The following is a 7619-nucleotide window of genomic DNA, read 5'->3' on the forward strand; positions in this document are numbered from 1 at the left end:
GCCTCTGAAAACAGCACTCTAGAGTTTGGGAGAGGTCACCACTGGCAATGATGTAGAAATTATCTACTGAAACATAATAATTAAAGCCATGAAAGTAGATGGCATTGCCAAGGAAGAATGTGTAAAAAGAACAAAAGAGAGTGTATTAGTCCTTTTTCATACTGCTGTGAAGAAATACCTGAGACTGGATAATTTATAAAGAAAAAGAGGTTTAGTGAACTCACAGTTCCACATAGCTGGGGAGGCCTCACTATCATGGTGAAAGGTGAAGGAGAAGGAAAAGCATGTCTTACACGGCAGCAGGCAAGAGAGGGTATGCAGGGGATCTGCCCGTTATAAAACCACCAAATCTCATGAGACTTATTCACTATCATGAGAACAGCATAGAAAATACTCACTCCTATGATTCAATTACCTTCCACCAAGTCCCTCCCAGGACACATGCCGATTATGGAAGCTACAATTCAAGATGAGATTTAGGTAGGGACACAGGCAAACCATATCAGAGAGCTTGGTACATTTTTAAGGATTTCCAACAGACAGAAAAAAGAGATCTGATTTAAGGGAGGGGAAACATCCACTATTATGCAGCTGCACTACTTGGCCTCTCAGGAGCATGTTTCCCTTTCATTCATTTTTCTCTTTTATTTTTGCTATGCCAATCCCAATTTATTCTATTTTGCCCACTTCACTCTGGGAAGGGTGAGCTACTCCCAGCTCCAGGGGTAAATCCTAATTTACCTAAGCTGATCATTGTACTCCCTTCGTCTTGTCATAGATTGGCATGCATATCTCTATATATAATATATGCGTGTATATATTTGTATATGTTATATATAATTGTGTATACGTTTATATATATATACACACAGTAGTTCTGGCTCATGCATTGTGAGAGAAAACCCGCTGTAGAGACTTCTGGGAGAGAGTTTCGCTGCTGAAAGACACATGAGAAATGAAGTTCCCCTTCTTCTGGCTCTTGTTCCTCTTGGAACTGCAGCAGCCATCTTGTGGTACTGAAGAAAACGATCTCAAGATGGCAGAGTAGAAAATGGAAAGGACCTGGGTCCTCAATCACATCATTAAATTGTTGATGAGTTACCCTTGAGACAAAATATTTCAGGACTATGGAAGATAACTTTTCCTCAGTGTTTAAATCAGTCTAGTAAGGATTTTCTGCAGCCCAAAGTGCACATTAATATGTAAAATGCAGCCAGAGTTAAGAAGAGTCAACTTAACCTTATCAAATGTTCCTGATAGTTGAAGAAGAAGAGAAGAGTCATTCTTGGTTTAGGTCCAAATAGAAAGTGAAAAACTCAAAATCCTTAATTTGATTTTAATACATATGTGCTATGTATAACACATATAGCTTAAAAGGACATTTTAGTCATATTTCTTCAAATAAATGAAGAAATATATCAAGTAAGGTTTAATCAGAAAAGAACTATTAGGAGACAGATGATTATGATGACCAGATAGATAGATAGATAGATAGATAGATAGATAGATAAAGGGGATTCGGTACAGGTATTTGACCTTATCAACTTTGGGAGCTGGTTAAGCAGTCTCTGTAAGGCTGTAGACTTTGCACCTGAAGCTGAAACTCTTAAGTCCATACAGTAGACAGTCGGGAAAGAAGATGGATCTAAAGTGAGGAAGACCAAGAACAGTCTCAAACCCATAAGCACAATTGGAGCCCCTGAGAACACACTGACCAATATGTCATTTCTTGTTTCTTCTCACCTTAAGGAAATACAAGCCCTGCAGAAACAAAGGCCTTTCATCAAGGTGTTAAACACACACACCTGGCCCAGGAGTCAGAAACACTGACTCCAGGGGAGGGTAGAACAGGTGCAGGCCTGGTCACTGACTCACGCCAGGAGGTGATCCAACAGACAAGCAACGAGCTGTCTAGGCCATAAAATGGCTGCATCTTCACTTTTGCCCTCTGAATCTCCCACAAAAATGTCCCTGGTGGCTCACTGTAACTGGCAACACACAGGACAGTAAATTCTGGGAAGTGTAATGTAGACTAGCCAAGTTGACACACTAAAAATTCACCAAAACTTGCCAGGTTCTCATGAAATAAATAGAGTCTATTGTTATCATGGTGTTTCTTTTTCTTAATCTAATAGGACAGTCTTTGGAAAAAACATTTACATATTTAGATGCATGCTTACCAAAGCCTTTTAGTGGCATCTGTTTTGCAAAATATTTGCATCTGCTCAGCATCTTACTATTTTAATTAAATGTTATAAATAAGAGAGCACTTATCGTCTCTGAACTGTATCCTGAACTTTCTTGAATATGCAGATAGTGAGAGATGTCCATTCTGAAGACAGTTGCTTTACAGACATATGCTACTTGTTATGATAGCAGAACACCTTTGCCAAAGTACCATATCCTAGTCTCAATTTTGCCAAATTTATCAAGAATAAATATTATCTCTGCCCTAGAAGACCAATAATGAAGGTTATGCATGATCAAGGTAATGTGAACAAGAATTGTCTAATATATGAAAAATCTATTTTAACAAATATGTTTTTCTGTGTTATAGTGAATGAAAGACTCAGCAGTGAATAAACCATAGACATCAGTAGTATATACAAAGGTCAAAGTTAAGAAATACACGTATATGTTAAATGAGATTGATGAAGTCAATAATTAACCTGTATCCACTTAGGTCAATTTACCTCTTTGTGTCTCTATTTTCTTATTTACAAAGTGAGATAAATAAAGCAAATTCTAAGATTAACTTCCAACTTGATTCTATATATATTTCTGAGTGTATTCATGTATTTAATTCCAGTATTATTTAATACTTTAGGAGTACAGAATAAAACAATTTAAAACATAAAAATACTTATACATAAAATATTTATACATTTGCACAAATATATTGCAAATATATCATTATAACAGAGGCATGAACTACTTTGTAATTCTTTGCATAAACTAAAAAATATAAATCCAACCAGAAAAATTTTGCATCAAATGTATCACAGAATATTTTTCTGTTTTGTTGTTGTTGTTTGTTTTGACACAGAGTCACACTTTGTTGCCCAGACTGGAGTGCGGTGGCATCATGTCGGTACAAGTGAGTCCCCTGTCTCAGCCTCCTGAGTAGCTGGGATTACAGGCGCCCACCACCACGCCTGGCTAATTTTTTTGTGTTTTTAGTAGAGATGAGGTTTCACCGTGTTGGCCAGGCTGGTCTCAAACTCCTGACCTCAGGCAATTCGCCTGCCTCTGCCTCTCAAAATACTGGAATTACAGACATGAGCCACTGTGCCCTGCCCTGTGTATATTTTTTTAATTTGTACAAGTTAATTTTAAAATCTGAAGGCCAAAATATACAATGAACAAACAAGACAATGTATTAAACAAGTCTAAATACAATATCAGCTTTGGGAAACAAGAAAAAGTTAATGACAGATAATTGGTTGGGAGGAGATATTTACAATATTTTGAACCAATAAGGAACTAATTTTTAGTATCCCAAAGGAACAATAATTAACACGTAAAAGGAAAATCAATATAAAAATTGGTAAATGATATGAGCAGGCAATCCATAGAAGAAAATAACTCAAAAGAGTATAAAATATATGAAAAGATGTCAAACTCACTGTTAATCGAGAGAAATACAAGTGAAAATAAAAGGGAGAATTTTTAAAATAAAGCAAGATGATGCTACTTTATACTATAAGATTGGGGAAAAATAAGAAAGTCTGATAATGTCAATCATTGACATGAATAAGGGACTACAGAATCTACAAATGGGAGTGCAGACCGGTGCAGACCCTCTGGAGAGCAATTTGGTAACAGTTTGTCAAATGGAATAATAAAGTAAAACAGACCCTGTGACTGAGTAATCCTATTCCTGGGTACATATGCGAGAATTTTCTTACACAGGCTCAGCCTATAAGCGGACATATGCAAGGATATTAATCTCAGGGTTGTTCGTAGTAATAGGAAGTTAGCTAAACTGGAAAGCTGAATGGAGAACTATACAGTCAAAATAAAAGAATGGGGAGATTTATGAAACCAAAGTAAATATTAAAAACCAAAACACTACTGTTAAAAATTATAAAGAAATTAGAAACAGCATGGGGGAAAACAACCACAGGTGAAAATCAAATCAGCGGCCTAGAGAGAAAGACATAAGAGAATGACTGCAGATGCAAAATTAGAAAAACAGATTGAGGCCGGGCGCGGCGGCTCACACCTGTAATCCCAGCACTTTGGGAGGCCAAGGCGGACAGATCACCTGAGGTCAGGAGTTCAAGACCAGCCTGGCCATCATGGTGAAACCCCGTCTCTACTAAAAATACAAAAATTAGCCGGGCATGGTGGTGCATGCCTGTAATCCCAGCTACTCGGGAGGCTGAGGCAGGAGAATCGCTTGAATCCAGGAGGCGGAGGTTGCAGTGAGCAGAGATCATGCCACTGCACACCAGCCTGGGTGACAGAGTCAGACTCCGTCTCAAAAACAAACAAACAAACAAAAAATAGATTGAAGAAATATATAGAAGATTATAGAAAAAGAGGACAATGAAACAGAAAATATATTCATAGATACTATTTTCTTAAAACAACTTTCATAAATGGAAGAAGTAATGCAATCTGCAGTGTGAAAAAGTATACAGATTATCAACATAAACACATATTCTGGTTAAGTTACTGAAATTAAGAATAAAAAGTTCTTCGTGTTTCCTTACAAAACAACTAACTACATGAGGAAAAAGGCTGTTAACAGCACACGACATAGCAATAGCTACAAAAGGCTGAGGGAAACAAAGTTCGACCTCTGGGCATGATATTCAGTCAAGGGGATACACAGATGAAAGGCAGGTGTCCTAAGACCTCACTGAACTGGGAGAACACTGAAGTCTCTGCAAAATCTATTGGATGACAGAACCGACTCAACCTCGAGATTAAAGTAGAAATTTTGGGTGGCAACTTGAAGCCCTGGGCCCGGCAGCAGCCCCCGCGCGGTGCAGGTGTTCGCTTAGGCCCGAGCACTGGCAGGGATCCCGGGAGGCGGCTAGGCGGGAGCCAGGCTGGCCTGGGAACCCGGCACCTGGAGCCCGGCACCCGGCACCCGATGCCTCCGTAGCCAACGGTGCGCAGCTGACAAGACGGGACCCTCGGGCACCTGGAGACCATGCCAAAGCAGCAGGGCTTCGAGTTCTGGAGTTGCACCCTGGGGCAGGGCCGCGCCATGTGGTGGCCCCCATGGTGACCAGAGCAAGCTGGCCTGGAGGCTGCTGAACCGCCGCCATGGGGCACAGCTGTGCTACACACCCACGCTGCACACCCAGGTATTCAGCCACAACACCAACTACTGAAAGGAAAACCCGTACTGTGAGGTGTACCCTAAGGACCGGGCCCCTCATCCTGCAGTTCTGTGCCAATGACCCTGAGGTGTTAGTTCAGACAGCTCTCCTGGCTCAGGATTACTGTGACGCCATCAACCTGAACTTGGGCCGCCTACAGGTGATAGCCAAGAGAGGTCACTATGGCGCCTACCTGCCAGACGAGTGGGACCTGCTCCAAAGAATGATTGAGCTGACACACGAGAAACTCTGTTCCGGTCACATGCAAAATTCGTGTCTTCCCAGAGATTGACAAGACTATGAGGTACGTCCAGATCCTGGAGAAGGCCAGCTGCCAGTTGCTGACCTTGCATGGGCCTGCCAAGAAGCAGATGGGGCCCCTGTCGGTGGCAGCGTCCTGCGAGCAGTGTGGAAGGCTGTGGCTATCCTTGTGTTTGCAAACGGAAACATCCAGTGCCTGTGGAATGTGGAGGGCTACATTTAGGACACAGGCGTGCAGGGACTCATGAGAGCCGAGGGTAACCCGTACAACCTCGCCCTATTTGAGGGCCGGAGCCCTGTGGTGTGGGAGCTGGCCAGGGAGTACCTGGACATCCTGCAGGAGCACCCCTGGCCACTGTCCTGCGTCAGGGCCCACCTCTTCAAGCTGTGGCACTGCGCACTGCAGGTACATCAGCAGCTGCCAGAGGAGCTGGCCAAGGTGAAGACCCTGGAGGAGGTTGCTGCGTGAGCCAGGAGTTGAAGCTGTGGTGTCAGGAGGAAATATCCAGGCAGGAGGTAGCAAAGACAGCCAGCGACTTGCCCTTCCCCTGGATCTGCCAGCCCTACCTCGGGCCAGGGCCCAGGGAGGTGAGCAAGGAGAAGGTGGGTGTGTGAAACAAGCAGATCCAGGAGGTGGAGTGCTGCACAGACGTCCTGTCCAAGAACAAGCAAAGAAGCAGCCAGGGATCTGCCACAAGACCTTCTACCCTATCTGGAGCTAAAATATGCAAAGTCTGACCAATGTGGAAATGTTACACGGGGAAGGGGAGAGGGGGTGTGGGTCCTTCTTCTTAAAGCTCCCAAAATGGTGGTGGGCTGCTTCCAAGATGGCGGCAAGCCTCTTGTTCTCTGACCTGGGATTCTTGGCCTCACCGATTTCAAGGAATGGAATCTTGGGCCATGTGGTGAGTGTTATAGCTCTATTAGAAGCCGTGGGTCACAGAAGAAAACCATGGAACCCACTGATTAGTGTTCAGCTCCATTAGGACTAACCTGGGCACTTAGCCCTGCGGGAACAATGGCAAGCCTTTAGCCCGATAGGGAGTGGCCATGGGCACCTCACTGGATCAGGAGGCAGCAGACACACTGCTGGATCTGGAGAGATGGAAGTCAGCAGTGGGTCTGCCACTGCACACAGCAGTGGTGGATGGTAAGCAAAAGCTCACCTTGAGCCCTAACAAACATGGACCAGAAGAGTGTGTAGTTGCAAGATTTAATAGAGTGAAAATAGAGCTCCCATAAAATGGGAGGGGACCCAAAGGGGGTTGCCCCTCCCTGTTTGAATGTCTGGGGTTTATATCCCAATCATTGTCCCTCCCTCTGTGCTCTCAGGCGATAGGTGATTGGCTATTTCTTTACCTCCTGTTTTTGCCTAATTAGCATTTTAGTGAGCTCTCTCTACTACCTGATTGGTCGGCTTTGAGCTAAGTTGCAAGCCCCCTGTTTATAGGTGGATGTGGTCGCCTTCCCAGCTAGGCTTAGGGATTCTTGGCCTAGGAAATCCAGCTAGTCCTGTCTCTCAGTAACCCAAAGGGCAACAGGTGTGTGTTCAGCTGTGCTGTGGCTGCTGCAAGAAGCAAGCCTCCAAAGAGACCACGGATTGCTTTTATAAACCAAATTTGAGAAGAGTCTGGCCTGAGCTGCAGGAGCCTCACCTGACAGGGCCTGGAACACCAGGTGGCTTCTCCCAAGTCATGGGAGTGCCCTGGCCTGAAGGCCCCAGAACCCCCAACCCCCAGCACTGTTGCTGGAGACTGCATGTGTCCTACTTGAGGAAATGCCTTTTACTTAGGGAATCTCCCACTACTTAACATGGAAAGATGCGCTCATGTGCTTGCCTTGGCCTACTCTTAGGGCCTGGAAATGTTGCAGCAGGAAGCAGGCCCCAGGCTGGATTAGCGTTGTTCTCCCAATGCATGTGTTCAAAAGTAAACAAATTATTTCAAAGATTAAAAAAAAAAAAAAAAAAAACCAGAAATCTTGATAAAATGGGAATATTGAATAAATGTATAGAAATAAATT

At 43.5% G+C, this 7619-nt stretch overlaps 1 pseudogene; it reads left to right on the forward strand.

The window, feature by feature from the left end:
• The first annotated feature begins 5164 nt into the window (after positions 1-5164).
• Positions 5165-7408, forward strand: LOC112627041 (annotated as a pseudogene).
• Positions 7409-7619: the final 211 nt, after the last annotated feature.

The sequence above is a fragment of the Theropithecus gelada genome, chromosome 6, assembly GCF_003255815.1.
Source record: "Theropithecus gelada isolate Dixy chromosome 6, Tgel_1.0, whole genome shotgun sequence".
Lineage (NCBI taxonomy): Eukaryota > Metazoa > Chordata > Mammalia > Primates > Cercopithecidae > Theropithecus > Theropithecus gelada.